Source organism: Emys orbicularis, chromosome 18 (assembly GCF_028017835.1).
Source record: "Emys orbicularis isolate rEmyOrb1 chromosome 18, rEmyOrb1.hap1, whole genome shotgun sequence".
Taxonomy (NCBI): Eukaryota; Metazoa; Chordata; order Testudines; family Emydidae; genus Emys; species Emys orbicularis.
The window spans coordinates 1,882,873-1,906,955 of NC_088700.1; positions in this window are offsets into that span (position 1 = coordinate 1,882,873).

The window sequence follows — 24,083 nt, forward strand, 5'->3', positions numbered from 1 at the left end:
TTTTTTATCAGCAAATTAGCAGTTATTATGCTGTAAAGGCATTTAACAATAATTTATTTCAATAACTGTAGAACTGGTATTTTAAAAATATACATTATATTTAGAGTACTTCATCCATGAAGGCCCATTATTGTTTTTTTTCCTCCCAAGGGAGTTATAAAGGTCTCTCTCACAAGTGAAAGAAATACAATCACCACCCTGCACAGCTCAGTTATTCTCTTTCACTCTGTTCAGAGACATGTAAAGTTTGGGTGTTTAAAGGGGGACAGTCTCTTCACAAGAACTGGCATTGGAAAGTGCTAGGGGACTTCCACTCGATGCGGACCAGATCCCTTGCCGGTGTGAATGGGTCGTAGCGTCACTGAAATCAAGGGGTTAGGTCAACATCTGGTGTAAATCTGAGTAGCTCCATCCCCAGCTGGTGTGGATCAGCACTGCTCTTTGGAGTCAATTTACACCAGCCGAGGATCTGGTCCATTGAGTGTCTGCTTCCCCTCCAGCCCACGAGCCACCCCGAGAAGGGAGCTCGCTTGGCTTCCAATGTGGGCTCCAGCTGGGGGCAGTGGCACAGACCCTGCAGGAACTGGCAGGCTGGTGATTCATAGATTCATAGATTCTAGGACTGGAAGGGACCTCGAGAGGTCATCGAGTCCAGTCCCCTGCCCGCATGGCAGGACCAAATACTGTCTAGACCATCCCTGATAGACATTTATCTAACCTACTCTTAAATATCTCCAGAGATGGAGATTCCACAACCTCCCTACGCAATTTATTCCAGTGTTTAACCACCCTGACAGTTAGGAACTTTTTCCTAATGTCCAACCTAGACCTCCCTTGCTGCAGTTTAAGCCCATTGCTTCTTGTTCTACCCTTAGAGGCTAAGGTGAACAAGTTTTCTCCCTCCTCCTTATGACACCCTTTTAGATACCTGAAAACTGCTATCATGTCCCCTCTCAGTCTTCTCTTTTCCAAACTAAACAAACCCAATTCTTCATAGGTCATGTTCTCAAGACCTTTAATCATTCTTGTTGCTCTTCTCTGGACCCTTTCCAATTTCTCCACATCTTTCTTGAAATGCGGTGCCCAGAACTGGACACAATACTCCAGCTGAGGCCTAGCCAGAGCAGAGTAGAGCGGAAGAATGACTTCTCGTGTCTTGCTCACAACACACCTGTTAATACATCCCAGAATCATGTTTGCTTTTTTTGCAACAGCATCACACTGTTGACTCATATTTAGCTTGTGGTCCACTATAACCCCTAGATCCCTTTCTGCCGTACTCCTTCCTAGACAGTCTCTTCCCATTCTGTATGTGTGAAACTGATTTTTCCTTCCTAAGTGGAGCACTTTGCATTTGTCTTTGTTAAACTTCATCCTGTTTACCTCAGACCATTTCTCCAATTTGTCCAGATCATTTTGAATTATGACCCTGTCCTCCAAAGCAGTTGCAATCCCTCCCAGTTTGGTATCATCCGCAAACTTAATAAGCGTACTTTCTATGCCAATATCTAAGTCGTTAATGAAGATATTGAACAGAGCCGGTCCCAAAACAGACCCCTGTGGAACCCCACTCGTTATGCCTTTCCAGCAGGATTGGGAACCATCTCCTTCTGTGGAACTCCTAGGGAAGCAACACGGGTCAGCAGCCCCCCCTGCGCTGGGTTCTCCACCGCCTGGCCGCTTGGGGACTAGCTTGCGGCACTAGCAGGGCAGGGAGTAGATGATGACCCAAGGGGCCAGGCCGTGGAGAGTTGAGCCCAATGCGTGTGGACAACACATACTGAACAGCCAACCACCTCAGCTTCATGGCTCCATCTGGTTACCTGGATCTTCTCGCTCCCAATAAGCCATGCTCAATGACCCGGGCTTTCTCTAGTCTCCTATTGCTCTCTCTTCTCTCTGTCTCCCCTGCTCAGGGCCCCATCAGTGCAGGTCTGCAGTGCACCCCTCACCAGGCAGGGGAATAGAAATAAGGAAGTGCATGTGAAGAAATGGAAAGAGAGCCTTCGGGATGGGGGAACCTGGCCTTTTCCTCATGGGGGAGCACCCCAAATGCCCCCTGGATCACACACAATGACTCTGGATGGCAGGAGATTGGGGAGAGGTCACCTCCACCTGGGCTGTGGGGATTCTGGATAGACTCAAGCAAGCAAAGTTCCAAATCCCATGGCCATGACTCTGCCAGCACCTCGAGGAGGCAGAATTAGAGATGGGACCAGGCTGGGGAAGGGGAAAGGAGAGAAGAGGAAGAGCCAGTAGACGGTGGCACAAAGAAAATGACTGTTTGCTAAAGGCTCGGCTCATGTTTGGTTTGCAGGTCTAGCAGACAAGGCCTCCTCCTGGGTCAGGGTTGACGTGTGTTTTCTGCTAAGCAGGGAGCAGTGTGGTAGTGTGGGAGATGTGGGGAGGATTCGTGCACCCTTGAACGTTAATCAACATTTGTGTTCAGACTTGGCAGCCAAGTCATGACTTCAGCTATTGGCTCCGTGCAGGAATTGAGTGCGGCATGGCCTGAGTCCCTGTCTCTGTGGGGATGGGACGAAGGGGATCCCCGAGTGCTTTAGGTCATCATCCTGCGGCTCCGCAAACTGGGCAATGGACTTTTCCCCCAGAAGAATGCGCAGGAAGGGACATGGCAGAGGGGCTCGGCTGCAGACATGAAGTTTTATGAACTGTTTGCTATACACTGTATTAAATGGAAACATACGTCCACGGAACTCTGATCCCAAGGGCTGTGCAGACGGGCGAGTCACCAGGCATGTGCGTCCCATAAACAACATTGCATGCCACACTGTTGGGTCTGCCCCCGCGCCTCCGCACAACCCCTCGTGTCAGGCTCACGAACAGGCTCCTCACGCACGGTCAGGAATGGCCTGAGCACCTGGAGGCAGAACGCAGCACTGGGGAGAGCTCGGCCACAGCCTGATGGGCCTTGGTAGCTCCTTGTCACGGCCTACTGCTGGCCACCCAGGAGCAGTGCAGCCCTCTGGGACTGACCGAAGCTGTGACTCCTGGAAATGGCACCCGCCAGAGAGGGAGTGTTGTCCAGGCCAGTGGTTCTCAGCCTCAGGGTGGCTCATGAAGCTTGTTTTCGGGCCTCTGAAATCCTCTGTAGAATCTAAGGTTTCATTAGGAAAAAGAAATGTTTTTCTAGCCCTTCAAAATTCAAAGTAAATGTCCAAATGAGTGAAGCCTATAGTGTGCATGAGGCAGGGCAGTCCGTGGAGTCTATAGTGAGCGTACAGCCTGGGGGCTGGGCAGTCCGTGGAGTCTATAGTGAGCGTACAGCCCAGGGGCTGGGCAGTCCGTGGAGTCTATATTGAGCGTACAGCCCAGGGGCTGGGCAGTCCGTGGAGTCTATAGTGAGCGTACAGCCCGGGGGCTGGGCAGTCCGTGGAGTCTATAGTGAGCGTACAGCCCAGGGGCTGGGCAGTCCATGGAGTCTATAGTGAGCGTACAGCCCGGGGGCTGGGCAGTCCGTGGAGTCTATAGTGAGCGTACAGCACAGGGGCTGGGCAGTCCGTGGAGTCTATAGTGAGCGTACAGCCCGGGGGCTGGGCAGTCCGTGGAGTCTATATTGAGCGTACAGCCCAGGGGCTGGGCAGTCCGTGGAGTCTATAGTGAGCGTACAGCCCAGGGGCTGGGCAGTCCGTGGAGTCTATAGTGAGTGTACAGCCCAGGGGCAGGGCAGTCCGTGGAGTCTATAGTGAGCGTACAGTCCAGGGGCTGGGCAGTCCGTGGAGTCTATAGTGAGTGTACAGCCCAGGGGCAGGGCAGCCTGTAAAACATTCCCTTGGTGTGATCTCAGTCACATCCTTTCCCTGTCTGCACCCTCGTGCTGCATTCACCAGCAGACTTTGGTCCAAATACCCAGCTGGGAATGTACAGGGCTGCTGCGGGGAAAGGAGCTGCAGGTAGGAATCTGTTTCCAGGCACAGCCCCCGGTAATGCGGATCGAAGATCAACAAGCTGGTGCTGGGGTGTCAAGGCAGAAGTGTGGTTACACCGAATGATTCGCAGAGTTCTCGGAAGTCAGCAGCACTATGATATTTATGTGCCATTGTCTGTCCCTTCTAATGGTCTCTCCTGTGCTGGGTGGGGCTGGGGGTCCTAGCTGACTCTGCTGTGTGTTCTGATCTCATCTGAAGCAGCAGAAAGAGGTGGTGGGTTATGCACGGGGAACCTCTTGTTTACAGGGTTCATCTTCAGTCACAAGCCATTAAAGAAGAGAAACTGCTACAGACGCACACACATACAGAGCAATGGATTAATGTGTAAATCAGCTGTTTCTAAAATTTCACTGAGCATGAAAGTTCACCTTTAAAATCTACATAAACCACAGCTGTTCCCAGTGCATCTGACACTTCATCCCAGTCAGGAGACGGAAGTATTTACATGTTTAACAGGAGTACGGGCTCATCAGAAAGCCTGGACAGCTTCCCACTTTCCACTTTTAAACCCCTCGTGTTTACAGCACACGAGACAAGACTTGAGGAACAGCCGCTGGTTGCTGTCATGGGCAACGAAGCTGGGTGAACATCCAAAGGCTCTGAGGTTTGGATCACCATCCACAAGGTCTCATGCTTAGCCAGAGACTCTGAGTATTATTTGCGTTCGGGTTACTGTAGCACTTTGGGGCCTCAACCAATCAGGCATACATTGTGCTGGGTGCTGTACAAAGGCAGGCTCGGAAAATACTTTGCTCTGGAAATCAGTCAAGAAAACTCAGAAGATTTGGCTTTATTTGGAGCATTTTCTAATTTCAGCCAAGCTGCCAGGAGCCCAAGAAGAGCCTTTCTCTACCGCACGTCTCCTTTGGTCTGAGCTGCAACTGGTAATTGCTGAGAAAGGCGACATTACAAATTCATGGAACATTTTCAAACCGCAAGCAGCCAGTTTGGGTTCAGGGTTCTGGTCCATTCGCATTCCATCCTAGCAGGTACCTCTTCTTTTATAAAACCAAACCATCACTTGCAGGACAGTCTGCTACTTTATGTAAATGTCTGAAGGAAAATCCATCTCTTCTCCATGCAAAACCACTGATGAGTTCGTGAACTGTGCTGTACAATAAATCAGGTTAGCTTGTGCAGGAGAGCTGAGGTTTTTTAGGTTCCTAATAGGCATTCTGACAATGTGATTGCTCCATATTTCTTCGTAGCTGTCACCTTTGCAGGCCTGTCAATTCCCCGAATCTATTTTCATTGTGATGTCAAATTTTGGTAAAGTAAATAGGTGGGGGGTAGAATGTGACTGATCACAGGAAGTGAGTTTGAAAAGTCCCTTGGATGCAGTGTCACTGCTCCAGGGTCTGGTTTTAGTGCCCTAGGAAAGGATGTTATTTTCGGACCTTAGCTCTTGTCTGCACCTTGAAGAATTCTAACCTGCCTCCTCGAGGGGCTGATCAGACCGATGGATCTGGATTGTACCATTCTGGCATAGACAACACTGAGCAGATATCATGGGGTGAAACTCATCCCTGTGCAGAGGGCCAGCCCAGGGGCTAGGCAGCGCCTAAATCCCCCACACGGGTCTGTGATGGGTTTACAGACCCCACTCTAAGGCTGAGGGGTGATGGAGCAGGGTGGGCCAAGAAGGCCGCGGCCCTCAGCAGCTACTGCAGAACGTGCTCTAAATGGAGGAGCTGCTTAAAAGGGGACTTTGACAGTCAGGCGGAAGGAGAGCGAAGGAGCTGTTGTCTGTAGAAAGAAAACCAGTTTGTAGCTCCTGGGACATGCACCGGGGAAAGCACATTGACGGGAAAGCCACGGGCCTCCAAATCCCCTTCCAAAACCCATCTGGATCAAGAGGGGAAAGAACCAAAGAAATTCCCCCTTTGGACAGAGCCCCAGGAGGAAACAAAGGATGGAAACTGGGAACAGTCCCGCACAGCTCCTTGTGTCACGTGGCCCCTGCAAGGAGGTGCTGGAGAGCGCAGAGCAGCCAGGGCTGGGACTAGCCTTGTCTCTGTGTTGTGTGTCACAAAGGTACCATTCTCCCATTGCTGCCCTCTCCGTTGTGATAGCCCTGAGCGGTCCGGCAGTTGGGGGGATGCGAGTTCCGGACAGTAACGAAGCAACGTGACCAGTCTCCTTGTTTGTGCACATTAACGCTCCTTCCCCACCGACAGTCCATTTCTCTTCCAAAAGTTGAGACATTTTAACTACCAAAATACGGTAGAGAACAGGAGCAGTAGGCACCACAGCTGGGTAATAAAGGAGCAATTCCTGCTTATTGTAATGTCCTTAGCATGGCAGCCTTTGCTTTAACTGCAGATGAAATGGGAATGTAACAAACAAAGGGAATAATGTCCGGAGGCCGAGACCGGCAGCAGCATGCGACCAGGTGGGTCAACCTGGTCACATATAACAGCACCACTCACACCCAGGCCTCAGCCTCTGGGACTGTTTTCTGAGACTGGACATGTTGAGGCTCCAGGACTGTCTCCTTTCCCCTTTAGAACCGTTCTCTGGTGCACACCAGAGCGCACCACAAGCTCTACACACAACAGCCTTGCAGAAATACACCCTCGAGCGGGTGGGAGGAGACAGCCAGCTGCACAGTGGTTGTGGCTGAGGGAATGTTTGGCCAGGACAACCATGTGCTCTTCCCATGGATGGGCCCCCTTCCCCTGCCTGCCCCATCCAACGGTGCATTGCAGGGCCAGCTCCAAGTCTGAGCCCCCGTCCTGTGGTGTGAATTGAACGTCTGGCTGCTCAGAGGCAGAAGTGCTGCCAAGCAGCCACCCTGACCCAACCCCCTTCAAGTCAACTTGTACCACCTCCCTCCAGCAGTGTCCTGCTTCCTCTGTTCCTGCTGAGACGGGGCGCCAAGGTGATGAAAGGCCACAGCTCTTCCCAGCCTGGTCCCATGCTCCTCGTCTGTCTGTCTGTCCCTCCCCACATCGGAAAAAACAGATGCAAAAGTGCTGGTTTCCCAGGGGAGTCGGAACTAGCTCTAAACTACTAATACACACGAGAAAACATACTTTTAATATTCAGCATCTGGATAGACAATAAAAACTGGGACAAATAATCTAGTTGAGGCAATTACCTTAGCATAAATGTATATATTATTTATACATGGCTTTGAATATATAAATAATATTGATAAAATTTGCATGAGTAAAAAGAGACATAATTACCAGCCAATGTCTCAGAGCAGTTGCTTGCTGCTGGCTGCTTTCTGCCCTGATTCTGATCCTCTGGGACCCTACTTCTGGCCCTTTCTTGATGCTGAAGATAGTCCACACAAAGTAACTGCAGTTTAAAAAAAACCAACTAAACCCACTAACCCGGTTTAGAAACAGCAGGACTCTCCACATGGCCCGTCTGAGGAGGGCTTGTTTGGCTGGGTTTTTTAGAATCATGTATTTCCCCTGAGGATTTTCCTTCTCATTTGGAATGATGGATCCATAACAGGCAAATGCAGAGTCTTCTCGGACATGAGACTTGAAGATCAATGGCAGGGACCTGCAGCGAGAACACCCCACTGCTACAGTTCAGGTCCATTCTGCAAAGTGCGATGCTGATCCTGAGTGTCATTGAGATGCAAGCAATCCCCAGTACTGGGAGTGCACCATGGTGATCAGACAGGTGCCTGGAATCCCCTAACCGGTCACCCACAGGCAGGACCTTTCCTCAGACTGCAAGCAGGGGATGCGTTCTCCTTTCATTGCTACAGGCCCAGACAGAATTTCCTAGCGCGGGAGTTGTTGGGGGCAGTCCTGGCCCAGTGTGCTCTATGAGATGGGGCCAGGAGCCGGGCTCCTGCAGTGAGGTGAAAGCAGAAGGGGGCACTGGTGCTCCGGCAGCTGGTGAAGAGGTTCTGACGGACACAGGAGGAGGTCACGTCACCCCACAGGCTGCTGGGGGTGTGGTACAGAGAGCTCAGGCTACGTCTTCACTACGGGGGGGGGTCGATTTAAGATACGCAAATTCAGCTACGCGAATAGCGTAGCTGAATTCGACGTATCGCAGCCGACTTACCCCGCTGTAAGGACGGTGGCAAAATCGACCTCCGCGGCTTCCCGTCGACGGCGCTTACTCCCACCTCCGCTGGTGGAGAAAGAGCGTCGATTCGGGGATCGATTGTCGCGTCCCGACGAGACGCGATAATTTGATCCCCGAGAGATCGATTTCTACCTGCCGATTCAGGCGGGTAGTGTAGACCTAGCCTCAGTCTCTGTCGTCCCCTCTTTCCCAGAGCAGCGCTAGTCGCTGTGAGGCGTGAAGACTCCGCTCTCCCCTGGGAGTTATTTTTAGCCACTTTCCTCCTTTACCCTCATGTTGTCCTGGCTCTTTAACGTTCCCTGCCCTGCTTGACAACTACCTGGTGAGCTGGCTCAGAGCGCGCTGGGAATGGCGGGCCTGAGGAGTGATGCTGCTGACAGCTACTCAGCAGGTGTGATGTTCTGAGCGTGGGTGAGGACAGGAAAGGATCCGTGAAGCAATGGTACATTCAGCCGGCTGGTTTGGCCTTTGGGCCTTTCTGCCTTGGGTGTGTCCAGGTCCCCTTTCTCCTCCACACCATTCCCCTCGTGCTCCCGGCTTTTACGAACAACCCCGGGCCCAGCATGTTCTCGCATTATGACATGCACTGTCTGCCCTACTGCGCAGGGGGCTCGCCCACCAGCCCCACAGTGTAGCAGCGTTAGAAAGTTGGCAGCTTAAACTTCCACTCCCACTTCTGAAGCCTTCTGCGAAAAGGCCTTTCCGGGCAGGACGCAGCAGGTGACCAGGAATTAAGCCAGCCTCATTGTTCAAGTGGAGTTTAACTTCTCCTCTCCCTGCTTCTATGTACGTGTGTGCATTTGAACTCTGCCTGGTCTTAAAATGGCAGATTATCTGACCCACTCCTTGCCTGCACAGTCAGTAGGAGGTGTTTGCCAGCTTCGCAGAGATCTAACTGAAATAGAGGTGGCTTGCCAGAACAAACTCACTGTAAGCGGTGGTTGTGTGGCTCATGTTCATGATCCTTTCCCAACCCTGAGCTGACGGAACTCTGTGCTAGAACTTTGTGACTGAAGACAACTGGAATAAAGCTGTTCTTGTACTTGCCCTTTTTTGTCTGCCCTTTTTTGTCTGATCCAGGTTGGCTGGGTTCCTGCACCAGCGACACTCACAGCACTCTCAGCTTCAGGCTGCTCCTTCAACACCCATAACTTGTAAAAACCCCAAAATAAAACATGGACTAAACGTTTGGCAAAATATTACAGAAATGCAAGTTCCCTGCTAGTGCCTATGAAACCCTCTCCCAGAACCAAGCTAGGGCCATGCTGCCGGATCCAGCACTGATCTGGAGCATCTTCTGTCATTAGTGTGTCAGGCGCTGCCATACCACTGGAGACGTTCTCCGGCTGATGTAACTAATGTTGTGCCAAGCCATCCCTTTTCCCTGCAGACTGTTTGGGGGGGTTGAAATTGAGATTTTTTTGGAGAATTCAAAATTTGGTGGCAGGAAAAGTTTCTCCGTTTCTACCAACAAAACATGGAGTGCTTACTTCATCTGGCTAGCAAGGTACCTATAAAAGCCCATTTCCATGGTAGTCCAATTCCATCCTTGGAACAAATTGCCACTTACATAAAAGTCCTACAGAATATCACATAAAATAATAACCTTCAACAGGATTGTTTGGCCATCTTATAGAATTTAATAGAAAATTTAAAATTACACCATTCTACAGGATGGCTCAAAACTCCTATTGAAAGGAGGGGTTTTCACTCCACATTTAGTTTCCGCTTCTGTGAAACACTGTTTGTATTTTGGGGAGAAGAGCTTAAAGGTGGAGGTGAGATCATATCAAGCTTTGCTTCTTGTGAGACAGGTGAGAATGTGTTCTCTCCCTTCCGCCCACCTGGTCCCTTAATGGTGTGGACATATTTTTTTCACGCAGGACTAGCTGTAATTCCAGAAATAACATCTAGAATTGCTGGCACCAAAAGCCACTGGAAGTTGAGAGAAAAGGCAGGCTGTCCCGCGGAGCTGTCCTTAGGTGGCTGGTGTTCCTAAGCAAGATATATTTTTAAAAAATCTCTTTGGTCCCCAATTATATTTCTAAAATATTGTGCAGGTCTGATTGTAGTGGCATTTATGTGCTGAGTTTTATATGGTGTAATAAATACCAAATACTAACTAGCATATAATTATACATTAATCTACTCAATTATAGGATGAAGTCAGCTCTTTATGCAAAGTACAGGTTTGTGTGTTAAATGTACTACTGCCCCCCCGGATGGAGTGTGTAAGTCCAACACCAGCATTTTTCAGTTTGTCCTGCCCTCTAGTGGATGGAGGCCAGGACAGCTGATATAATTCCTGGTGCTCTTGACAGTTTATAAAGACCCTACTTTGCTCAAGTAGTGCATGCCGGACCGGTTTGAGCTCTGTTTTGCATATGCTGCGTTTCCGCAGATAGGCCGCCCTTCAGCAAAGTAGTTGAAAAAGGGCTTAAGTCCCATCGGCTTCAAGTTAAGCATGTGCTTGCCAAAGCGGGGCCACACTTGGCAGCCTCATACGGTGCAGATAAAGAAATGAATCCGTTTCCATGGGGAATTCGACAGGGGAATTCATTCTGTGCAAAATGATTGTTTTCCATTGAAATGTCGGTGTGTTCATTAAACGGGTGTTCTGGTGATATGTTCCTGAATGATAACCAATGGGCGCAGGGAAGCCCTTTTTCTATACCATGTTTTGTGTTATCAGATCTGGGGATTATTCTCCTTTGCCTTACTCATCTGCAGGGTATCTTGGGTCTAACGGAAGCTGCATGGTCTGGTGGCTGGGACACTGGCCTGGCGTCTATCACGGACTTGCTGTGCACCTTTAGGTAAGTTCTCTCCCCTGATTCATAGCCCAGCCTGTGTCTGCCTGTGAGCTCTCTGGGACGGGACACTCTCACACGGTGTTTGTCCAGTGCCCCGCACAATGGGGCCCCCATTGGGAACTGGAGGTGCCAACGTGATACAAATAAATAATAATAAATATCCCAGAGCAGCAAGCCCCTCATTGCAGTTGCTCTGCTAACATCTGAGCTGTGTCTATAGTAAAGTGAACATGAAATAGCAAGATTAGGCTGTTAGTACCGGGCGAGGCCTTTGTGGACTTACAGACAGAAGACAATGTAAGTACGTCTGGGGCAGAAGGGAGAGTGGAAAGCCAACTTCTGAGGCAGTCCTCTAGCTCTGCATCTTGTTGATCATTAACAGCTCCGTATTTACCACTCCATATCCATGCGGGAACCCTGGTATCTTCCTCTTCTTCCAAATGGGCCTCGTGCACAAAGGCAGCACATCGAGAGGGGAGATCCCTGCACAAAGGGAAGCCGGCTAGAAACATGAATGCCCCTGAAAACGTCTTGACGTGCGAATTGTTGATACTGCAAGAAACTTTCATTTCTACTTTCCCAGCCTGTCCCACAGATCCCAGCCCGCTGCAGATGCCCTGTCCATCTCGGACTCACAGACCAATTCAAACAGCACCTAGATTCCATCGCGCCAGAGGCTCAGCACCTTAGTCAGGATGGATTGCACTCTACTAAGCAGCTCCATGGGACTATTCAACATGAGGGAGGGGACCAGACTCCAGCCCTAAAAGAATAATATCCCGGAATTAGTATTTCTGTTTTTTAAATCATCCCCCTCGAAATGCTTGTCCTCCCCAGGTCTGTCTGGCTCTGCTAGCCAGGGACACAGGGTGTTCTATATCTGTCTCCTCTCCCCCATGTATTCTGACAGAGAATCAGTCGATGGCCAGTGCACCAAATCCCATTGGTTTGTTATTTGTACTCGCCATGAGCTCTCTGCTTTATAATTCTCATGCAGGAAAGATTTTCCAAATGTTTGACTCCAGCAAATCAGGGCTGATTGAATCGTCATGGGGGCGGGTGAGCGGGAGTAATTACCTCTGCACTAACTCCAAAGTGATTTACTACCCTAATACTGCTGCAAGAAACCACAACTGCTACATTTTACATTGCCCATGAACCACCACTTATTCATTGACAGACCTTATTATCCTTAAAAGGGGATCTACCAGCTCCCCTCTGCTTCCTAACGGAATGGCGGAGGATGTTTTGGGTTTAACGTTTTAACCAGGCATAATGGAAGTAAACATTTGTTAAACTTTAATTTGCCAGCAAACAAAACCAAAACCTGAACGCAAAGAATCCCAAACAAACACGTCCTTTCCTTTGGAGCGGTCTGTAAATAAAGTTGTCTCTAACTGGCATGTTCCACACACCACACACAGCTCTTTAATAAAATTGGCTTAGATTTGTTGATAAGCCTGAAGCAAAGTCAATGTGAAGTGTCAATCCTGCCGTATGAGAGAACCTTCAGGGGTCAAGCTATTTCCTGTATATGATCATTGTATCAAAGATATGTCAGCAGTGTGTTAACTGTTTTCTTATGAATCACTCTAAAGATCAGACATGAAACAGAGATAAAAACAAAACAAAAAGGATGAAGTTTCGTTGGTGCTTTTTAGCCATGGATCGTATTAGCCTCTCGGGCCCTTATAATCTTAAACCCCAGCCTACATTCAAGCAAACCCACAATGACAACAGCAAGTGGATTGAACAGGGGAACATTCCGACGAGATAAGCAGGGGTGGCCATAGACATTAAATCCTATTTAGTCCTCTGTGTGTGACTGCATGTGCCGGCCTATTCTTTGCAGGATGAGCATCTAATACTTGTACAGTCCCCACTAAGTGAAGCTGAAAGAGGAGAAATCAAAAGAAGTGGGGTTTAATTAAGTATCAACTAAGATTTATGCAACTTTCTCTCCCCATCATAAATATTAATAAGGGAAGTGCAGCAGCTCAGTGCAGCAGGCACTGCTGAGCCATGAAGAGATGTTAATTCCAGGCGCTTGGAGCTGGACTAAGCGTGACACAGAGCCTCTTTGATTTGGAATATTCCTTGGGTTTAAAAGTTAAATAACACAAGGGGGGATTTAGTGGGGAGTACCCATTAGTGAGTCCAGGATTTAAACTCCACTATTCATGTCATAGATTTCACGATTGCCAACCTGATTAGCAGGACGTGTTCCTAAGGAGTTGCCTCCACCTCCCTCTCCGAAAGCAGGGAGTGCGTTGTCAGGAGGATTTGCATTGCGTTGGCTTCTAGTTGAAGGGGTGTGGTGGCCTTTAACATTTAGGCTGCAGACTGCAGGATTCCCAGGCAGAGGCCTGACCCTCCTTCTGCAAAGGGCCAAGGAGGCAAGTGGCCCCAAGGAGAAGAAGCCTAAAAGAGACCGCTGTGTGAACAGCATGTGGCATTTACTCACCCCTGTGCCGCAGGACAGCATGAGGATTGAGCCGTGAGTGGTGCCTGGTCTGTGCATAGGGGTGACAATTCCATCTGCAAGTCAGCGAGGGCCCCTTGCTTTCCAGGAGAATGCGTCCTCAGGGACACCACTCCTGCGTCCGCACTGAGTGCTGGTTTCACCAGGAGAGCAGAGTCGTTGTCTCAGGTGGTTATTAGAAGTGCCACAGAAAGCCTCGGTGAGGACTTGCAGAGACTCCTAAATCACTAGCCATCCCTTAAATAAAAGTTTATGCTGGCTAATAAATTTTAATGCAACTTGTCAGGGCTTGATAACTGCCATCATTTACCAGACGAGAACAAACCCTCTGTGTTGGAATGAGCAGGTAGGCCTGGGTGCTGCAGGCCAGTGCTGAGTGTTATACCCAGAGACTGTGTGCTCTATTAGTCCACGGCTGCTGAATCCACCCCTTGGATCCTGAATCCTGGTCTGCAGTCTCAGCTTTCATTAAAAAAAACTTTCCAACCCTTGTGGCTGCAAACTAAACCTTCTCACAGGGAGCCGAGTGCAATCAGACACTGTGATGTCTTCCTGAATCTGCAAACAGCCTCAGAACTAGCCCTGAGAGAGCAGCAAACTGTCCCCTTACCTCATTCAGGTGTTTGCTCTGAAACTCAATGACAACATAATTGCAGACATTATTAACTATTTCACTGCTGATTCATTTTAGCTCAGTTGACGTGTGTATCCCTCATTTCCCAAACTGCCTCCAAAACATTGCCAGGTGTGGAAAGCCCTTAACCCCCCCATCCTTTTGCCCCAGTCACTAGCTCCCCTATACAGGTAGTGTGACACAGGGCTGGAACTGCAGTACAAATCTGCCAGCCGTTGAAGAATGAAAAACGCAGCTATGAAGGCAGGGAATATCTTTTCATGCAATGTTTGTGCCGTGGGGCTCTGATCCTTCACTATGGCCACTCAGAGCCACTGGAATGGGTTCCCGAGGGAGGAGGTGGAATCTCCATCTTTAGAGATTTTTAAGGCCCGGCTTGATGAAGCCCTGGCTGGGATGATTTAGTTGGGGATTGGTCCTGCTTTGAGCAGGGGGTTGGACTAGATACCTCCTGAGGTCCCTTCCAACCCTGATATTCTATGATTCTATTAATAATAAAGAATAATAATAAATAGGAACAGCAGCAAATAAACAGTTTACTATCAATAGTGATTTATTTTCATATTTTATTAAATAAAAAACTCAATTTTTAATGTCTCTGCTGCTGCCTCAGAGTCTCCACTTTGCTACTGTGGGGAGCTGCAGAGTCCAGGGGCATCACTGCAGGAGAGGGGCCAGACTTGCTGCTGAGCACATGGGATCTGGGTGTGACGTGTTTCTCTCTCTGGAACCTGTATGTGGTCTCCTCTCCACACACCCTCTCCCCCCATGCCCACAGTCTGCTGCATAGGCTAGGCACAGACTGTTTTATTTTATTTGGCTCAAAGAATCAGAAGAACATGTGCTCCTCTGCTACCAGTCCTCGTCAGGTGCAGAAGTCATCCCAATGCTATTTTAGGGGGTCACACAGCCGCCCGTCTCTGTAGTGTCTGTGCTGGTGGTACCAGTGAGAAAGCTCAGTCTATGTTCTTCTCTCAACAGTTCTGTGAGGAGGAAAGATGGCTTTCATAGGAGAAACTGGCCATTTTGAGATGTGTGTGTGTACAGTAGCTGTACAGTGCCTACTGGTGCATGTGACCAGCTCTGCACTCTCTAGGCAGATGCATGCATACTGTTCTGTCCTGTATGCCCTGTGCCAGGGTACATTTGGTGACGTACACACACTCTCTCTCTCTCTCTCTGTTTGTGAGACTATCTGTACAAACACACAGAAGTCTGTGTTCAAATGGATGGGCAGAGATGTACCTTCCTCTAGTGGCTGGCAGAATTCATCTCCTGCTCTGGATATTGCAAAAGGCTCCAATGTACATTAATGCCAAAGTAATTGCAAAATTTTACTTTAAAATCCAGCTGCTAATTATCCTGGCTTTAAGACTGTATGAATTCAATTCACCTCCGCCTCCACCATCTATTTTAATTGTTCTAAAGCTAGAAAAAAAAATCAAGCCATTCAAAGCAAGATATTTGCATTGAAACTGAGAAATTGACTTGTGAAATTCTCTATCCCCTGTCAGCCAAGTATCTCAGAACACTTTACAAACACGGCCTGATACAACCCTAGGGGGTGGGGGTCAGTCAATAATATTGGCTCCATGTGGAAAGTGTGGCACATACAGGGAAAGTGACTTGCCCATTTCCCACAATGGGTCAGTAGCAGAACTGGCAGCTGAACCAAGCAGTAGAGGTGGGTGTGAAATGGTTTCTCATTCCGTGAACATTTTCAAGAGTTCAAAATTTTTCTCATTCCACATTGGGATGAAACTGAGAGAGAGAGAGAGAGAGAGAGACCTGGAGCCCAGAATAGCCAAGAGCCCTGTAGTTAGGGCATTCACCTGGATATAGGAGACCAGGGTTAAGTCCCTGCATCTCCCCATCCATGGTAAGTGGCTATTCTGGGCTCAGGGTCTCTCTCAGTTTCAAGGTGGGTCTCTCTCTGACCACCAATTCCACCCTGACCCAAGAAACCTTCCCGAGGAAAGTTTTATTGAATTGACGCTTTCCCATGAAATGTTTTGGTTTAAGCAAATCAGCATGTTCCACCAGAAAACCAGTTAGTCCCCAAATTCCCAGCCAGGTCTCCCCCGCAGACTTGACTGCCAGACCTGTGCCATAACTCAGTAAGCCACAGCATCTCCCATTGCCCCTCTCCTGAATGCCAGAGGCTGGGGGAAGCTGTGTGGTGGGCAAGCAGGCCCAGCTGTAATAATTTGCCAAAGCCCTGGGCAGTGGCACTAATGACAGCAGGTAAACACCATTGAGCAAGTGACCTTTAAGTTTTGTCTCCGTTTCCCAACCCAGCAAGGTGTTTCTCACAGTGATTGTGGGGCCTCTCCCCTGTATGTCAGGAGCAGCTGGGTACGCTAGGAATTGGCTCTGGAATTTGGATCATGGGAAATTATTGGATTTAGATTGTGGGGCATCAATAACATAGCCAGAAAGTGTCATGCCAGCAGGAAATATAGGAGGGAAGGATCTGCTCACTTCACATAATTCCTCAGCTCCCCTTGCAAGCCACCTTGCAGCATGGCTGCACACTGAGATTTCATGTAATTTTGTTTTAGTGGAGAATTTAATGTTAAGTTTAAATATGTAATTATCTTTAATTGAAATTACCTCTATGCTTTTCATTAACAAGACACAAAGAGTGAGCAATATAACACAGAGAGATGTAAGACTGGTGCTAAATGGCAGGGCTAGCCCAGGATTCACATTTACCAAGGCTCCGCCCTACGCCCATTTGTGCCACGTGAAATCAGGTGAACTCCTACATGACGCTTTCAAAAAGTCTCACTGAGAGATTTATAAGGCTGCCCGGGGGCCCTCAGCAAAGGAAGCCATTACAACCTGGCTCAACAGCAGGTGCCTGCTTCCTGCCATGGGAACTCCTGATTGGACACGTAGGTTTTGCACTGTGCCTGGTGGCTTAGCCACCAAGCCTGCACCCAGGAAGTCAGACAGGGGGCTCTGGTATCCGGAACTCATGTCTGTTCCTGCTTTTAGCTGCACTGCATCCTCTCCCTTTAAAAAATGACACTGTTCTGTGGAGTTAAAGATGCAGAAACTAACCCCTTCTCAGCTTTTCCTTTTGCTCTCTTAGAGGAGAAAGCACAAATATAGAAATCGTTGCTCACTCCAAAGGGAAGTAGCTGAGATTGTTATTCAGAATGAACCTATTTGTCACTGCACTGAAAAGCCTAAGCAATGCTAACAGACATCGGTCTCCAATATTTCTGGTTTTCCAAATGTCCCTGCATCCCCAAGTGAAGTGGTTCCCTGCACAATTGTAGCTGTCCTCTCTTTGAAAGAGAAAACATTAGAAGCACTAGTAGATTCATAGGTTCTGGTCACAAGGGGGTAGCATTGGTACAGCTCTGCAATGCTGTCAGCTAATGTCACTGCTTTGGTACACAATGGCTTTAAAATAATTGAGGTCTAACCCCTTTCAAGAGAACATATATTGGTTTCTTTTTTAAAGTAGCCAAGGAACAATGCATTTCCATAAGTGAACGTAAAATTGCATTTAGAAGCAACCACAGCCCCTCTGTCACGTTGTATGGAAAAAATCATCCATTTCTAGATTTAGTACTTTTCAGACCCTAAGGTCAGTGATTCAAGTGGACATTAAACTAATACACCAAGACAACACTGTTATAATGCTCTGGTGACTCTTCTGAAAATCTATTGGTCTTATAAAATTCTTCATACTTCATCTAGATCCTTTCTTTAGCTTTGTTGCTCATGGTGAACTCCAAGGTTTTGCCATGGTAACTATTTATTTATCTATTACATTTTTACTTTCTCCATGACATCTTCAGAATCTCCTTTTTGTTCTTTTAACCAAACAGCATCACCTGCTCCTTCAAAATGACACCACCAGGTGAGATGGAACATACAGGATCTGAAACCTTGTCAAAGTCCTTGTCACAAAGGTCCCCCCAGGACTGGCTATTGTTAGTTAGGAGCTTTGGTCTCTGTGAAGAAAAGGCTTGTCAGAGTCAGATCTCAGCAGCCAACACTAGCCACAGATCTTGGTTCAGGCTGTGAAAAGCTTTCTACATTTTTGATGCAATTTTTCCTAATGTTTCACACAACAACCCATAAATTTAACAAGAACAAGCCTATAAAAGGTTTGTTTGAGGAGAAAAGGGCAGATTGCTACAGGCTGTAACTCTAGAGTCTTTAAAGAAGCTGATGACAAACAGCACAACAAGTAATACACATACACAAATCCATTCCTCAGGACGCTGAGCACATCCAGTAAACACACAAACTGGGGGGCTGGTGTCCCTTGTCAAGGCAGGGATTAAGGGAACAGCAGTAGCCTAGGCAGGTGGTGATCCCCACATCAGACCTTGGTCCTGAACATTTTATCACCCCCACCCCCAAAGCGGCCTCTTGCAGTGGGTTTAGAAAATGGCTATGCACACTTTTAGAAAGAACTGAATTGTCATTAATACTGCCTGATGCTTACAGTGTTCCAGTGCTGGTAGGGGCCAGGTTTAGCAGTAACTTCGCTAATTACAGGAGTGTTTAAAAATTAGTGTCACTTTTATGTAACAATCAGAATAGTATAAAAATGATGTAAATGCTGCTCAGCATTTTGGATGTTTTAAAGAAGCGAGCGGGGCGCAGTTAGTGCCGGTGCAATCCGAAGGGGTGATTTTATCTCAGACAATCTGCTAAACTCACCATTTTTTCTAAATAATTATTTTTAAAAAGTGAGAGGAAAGACTGTTCCTGATGGTGAATGATTGTATTACCACTATACTCATAGCACAAGCACTTCCCTTCGATTGCTGCATATACTCAATTCACTGGTACCACCAATTCAGGTTTCCGGGTCTTTTGTTTTACAGTTTCTATGGATTTATACTCATTGTTCTTCAGACATTGTAGTCATAGTCAGTGAAACAATCAGCACATGCTAAAGTCCTACACTGACAGGGCAATCAATTAAATATCAATTAATCAGTTAATCAGCATAGAGGATGCACACAACAATGCCAGGCGTTGCTGGTTTCCAACTCCGAATGTCTGCAGCCTGGCTTTGTGTCTGTAACTTGCAGTGTATTTTATTTTTTGCCAGGGAGGTTTCAGACAATGTGAGGAGTGGAGCTAAGCCGATACTGCAAATATTTCTCCACACATATTCATTAGAATAGTTAAATAAACCCCTTTACTTGTGTTTGCACCTCCTTTCACATTCACTTCCTCTCCACATTCTAGCAGTGAGATTTACTAATGTGAATACTCGTGAGAGGCACATTTTAAGCTCAAATGCTTGACTATTCCCTGAACTGCATAACTAATCATCAGTGAAAAGATGATACTCAAATACACAATTAGAGATCCAGGCTGTTGTTTGCTAGTTACATAAATTATCAGGAAACACAAACACACCAAGTGTTCTGTGTAACTAACCCCCCCAGCAGTGAAGGCTGAGTCTTTGCCACAAGCTTCCTTGGCTTCCAGGCTAAGGATTATTCAGGGCCGAAATTCACAAATAGCTGGGAACAATGTATTTTGCAATGTGCTTGTAGATAGAAAGAGACTAAATGCATCAGGCAAATTGTTTGTCACAAATTCTTCTTTCAGCTGCCGGCAGCAGAAAGAGCTCTTGATACCAAACTCTTGGCATTAACCTGGGCCCCAACCCTGAATCCAACTAGGCACTTTCCCCTGCCAGGATGGCTCTTCACAAAGCAGAGAGGGCAGGAAGTCTCTGCTAGTACAGTTGAGTGAGAAATACGATCACTTTTTGCAGTGTTTGTGAGCAGTTACTGCCAGGCTTGACTCTAAGGACGATGGGCCGGACCCTCAGCGGGTGAACCAAACCCATGCAGCAGCATTCAGATCTATGAAGCTACACGGATTTACATCAGCCGCGGGTCTGGCCTGATTTTGCCAGCTCTCAACGTAATTAACACTTAGCTGTAACAGCAGCAGCTAATGGAGCTGCACCCCGCGTCAGGCCCAGCAAGGCATGTGGGTGTCTTTCTGACACCCGTGCAACACATTAGGGGTTTTGCAGTGCAGGCTGGAAAGGCTTTAACGTGTCTGTCTAGCCAGCCTCCCTGTGTGGTGTGACATCCGAGAGAGCATTTCCCCACAGGTGGCTGGTGCTGCTCCGTGTAGGGAGACCAGATGTCCCAATTTTATAGGGACAGTCCCGATATTTGGGGCTTTTTCTTAAATAGGCTCCTATTACCTCCCACCCCCTTCCCGATTTTTCACACTTGCTATGTGGTCACCCTAGCTCCGTGCATGCGCCCTCCAGGCACTCTGCCCTACTGAGGCAGGAGGTGATAGCCGCCCAGATTACCCAGAATGCTCTGGTACAAATGTGGCTAGACAGCCGGGTAGGTGCGGATGTGCAAACAGGGGTTGGGAGGTCTGAAAAGCTGCTGAGTGGACACCAAGTAACCCAGGAAACTCACAACCAGGGATGGCACCAAATCCCAGCACACAGGGTCGCCCTGTTCAGTGGCAGGGTGGGGGTGTGATCTCCATTGTTGGCATGCTCAGTTGGAGGAGCCCACCACATGGATTAAACTGTGAGCTGAGCACCAGGGCAGCCCCAGAGCTCCTGTAAATCTTCACCCTAAGCCCAGTGTGTGCTTGAAATGCTGAGCCACTGCAGAAACAGGGGAGAGTGCTTTGAGCATGCCAGCCCGGTGCTCCTCTCCCTTCCCTACAGACTAGAGCACAGACCTGACAGGTCATTCAATGGCAAAGCTCCCGCTGATATCACTAAGGCAGTATCTGGCCTAGCGGCCTTTGCACCAGTTCTCTCCCCAGACATTTCTCCACTGCTGATATTCTGTGGTATTACTGCCTCTTTCCTGTGGGGTTTCTCTGAACCATTTTATCTCTGTACCTCTTCGTACCACTTCATTTCCCTCTCCTGCACTCCGTTCCTTCCTTCTCTTTCTGACCACTCTTCACTTCTTTCCCTCCTGTTATTCCCAACCATCTTTCCATGATGATTTAAGGCCGGGTGGCATTTGAGACCTTTTCACCCCGTATATGTGCTGCCTATGCTTTAACCTGATTTGGGTGGACCTACAATGTAAGTCATATACCTACCCAGATCCTGAGACCTTTAGAATGCCATGGCTTGTTTCCATAGACCTCCATAACTGGATAACTTGCTCTTTTAATCTTGTTATTAAATTGTAATAGAATTATCCCGCTAATCCTTTGGAGCAAGAGCAGAACTCAGCTACCAATATAACATTTAAAAAAAAAACACACAGTAATCATAGATTTTTAAAGTATTTATTTTTGTGCTGCTTGCAGATGAAATACATGCACTCTTTGATTTCAGAGGAGTAATGCCATGTAGTGCACTCTGTGGCTGCAGAGTGATTGAGTCATTTTTAATCTGCTGTATGTGTAGAGGTGCAGAGTTTCCCAACAGAGCTTTCTCCATGCCAACTCTCTATTAATGGGGTTAGTGGCTTATCAGGAAGAGGCAGGAATTACCTTCCTACCTGCTGGTTTTTACTCTGATCTGCTTAGAACTCCTGGCCACTGCAAAGCAGGAGGGGCTCAGGGACAGTAGCAGAGTCTGTCTTCTCTTCAGCAGGGACCAGTTGCCCCTCACAATACCTTCTTCCAAATAATTTAGCTTCTAAAGATATTTGAAATGAGTTACTCCTATTGCTGCTCTTAGACATTTACATGTCTAGGCCCCTGCTAGCTGCTGCCCAGGTAGGAGGCTAAGGCTGGCCCTGGGCCAACGTGCACAGGCCGGTGAGTCAGCTAGACATTGCATGGAGAGTTTCCTGACCTTGGACCCCTCTCTGCACCAACCCAGGGCATGGCTTAGCCCTTAGACCATGAATTAACTACTCTGTGCCTAGATACTGTGGTGATAGGCACAATGGATTAGATAGATAGATAGATCGATCGATCATAGGATTAGTAAAGCATGGGTCAGCGTTGCCACAATGGAAGGCAGGGCCGGCTCCAGGCACCAGCTTAACAAGCAGGTGCTTGGGGCGGCCAAGGGAGAGGAGCGACATGTGCGGCAATTCGGGGGCGGCAGGTCCCTCACTCCCTCTAGGAGCGAAGGACCTGCCGCTGAACTGCCGCCGCCGATCGCGGCTTTCCCCCCCCCCAATTGCCGCCGCCGGTCGCGATTGCGATCGCGGCTTTTTTTTTTTTTTTTTTTTGCTTGGGGCAGCAGAAATGCTGGAGCCGGCCCTGATGGAAGGACATGCTGAGTGGGGCACATGGGGGAAGGTTGCTGGTGATGCAGTGGCTTAGTACATTAGTCATTCTACTCTAGAGACCTGAGCTTAACAGTCCAACTTCCGTTACTAAAAGACATACGTTTGCTGGCCACTTCTGAGCCCGCACCAGAAACGACCACACAAGAATGCGGCCCAGTTGAGCATGTTTGTCTTTGTCTGTTGTGTGTCAGGTTAAGTTGCATTCTTATAGCTAGCGAGGCTCAGGACTGGCTGGTGCTGCCAGGCAAGAGAGTCAGAGATGTTAAGACCAGAAAGATCAATTTGTCTGACCTGCACAACACAGGCCATAGATTTCACCAAATGATTCCTGAATCCAGCCCATAATGTTGGGTTGAGCTCGCCAGCGTTTCTCCAATGCGGTCACCAGGGGCTTTTCTTGTGGCCACGGCCACCTGGGCTGTGACTGTGCGGGGTGGGGGGATCAGCAGCCTCTCCCCCTCCCTGGTGCTTCTGGGGGCACAGCCTTGGTGTTGGTTGCTGGGGCTGCCAGCAGGGGTTGGGCCCTGCCCCCATCGGGAGTCACCTGGGCACACGCTGGAGGACCAGGCAGCCAGTGAGTTCCCCACCTTCCCAGGGGCCGTGGGGCTCAGGCTTTGGGCTCCAGCCCTGGGGTGGCAGGCTTTGGCCGCAGGGCTTCGGGCTCTGTCCCTAGCCACAGGGCTTCGGGCTCTGGCCCCTCGCTGCCTCCCCAGCTACCCACCCACTCACCCCTGTCCCCTGCTACCTCCCCCGATCAGGGCTTAATTTGTCCCCCAATTTGCCGGGGCTAAGTCTGCTGTGAAAAGTGATAGTTGTATGTTTGTTAATATCACTTTTCACAGCAGGACTTCCTAGCTAGCAATAAATGAGGCACAATGATTTGGACGTGTCTATGTGCATATTTATTTGTTTTTCCTAAAGCTAATTTAATGTTTTAGGAAAAGGTGTGTGAACAGCCACCAGCAAGGGTTGGTGGCCACACTCTGAGTTCACCAAATCATTTGTCCTGAGAACCCCTGAGCTAGACGGTATCTTTTAGCGACATCCAATCTTGATTTAGAGAATTTAAGTGGTGCAGAATCCATAACAGATTAATAGATTCTAAGGCCACAAGGAACTACTGGGATCATCTAGTCTGACCTCCTGTATAACGCAGGCCAGAGAACTGCCCTGAAAGAATTCCTGTTAATTGAACTAGAGCAGATCCTACAGGAAAACATCCACTTTTGATTTAAAAATTGCCAATGATGGAGAATCCCCCACAACCCTTGGTAAGTTGTTAAAATGTTTAATTACCCTGACTGTTAAAAACGTGCATCTTATTTCTAGTCTGAATTTGTCTATCTTCAGTTTCCAGCTGTTGGAGCTTGTTATGCCTTTGTCTGCTAGTTTTCAGAGCCCTTTACTGTCAGAAATCATCTCTCCCTATAGGTACTTCTGACTGTAATCAAGTTACCTCTAACTTTCTCTTGGTGAATTCAACAGATTGAGCTTCTTTAGTTTTTCACGATACCCCAGGTTCTCCAGACCTCAAATCATTCTTCCTCTTTTCTGAACCCTTTCTAATTTGTCAACCTCTCTTTTAAAGTTTGGAAGCCAGACATGGACACCGGATTCCACGGCCGGATTCACTAATGAGTGCTCATAACTAGAGCTGGGTGAAATTTTTTGGCAAAAACTCTTTTTCATAGAAAAATGCAGATTTGGATCGACTGAAACTTTTCATAAATTTGTGTCAATTTTGTTGAACTATTTCAGTCAAAGAAGCAAATTTGGAAATGTTGAAAAGGTTCATTTGGACATTTCAGTTTTTTGGGCTAGATTCACAAGGGGACTTAGGCACCATTCACAAAACTAGGCGCAGGATGTGGTGGTAATGCCAGTACCCCCCTTCTGCCAATAGGCCAG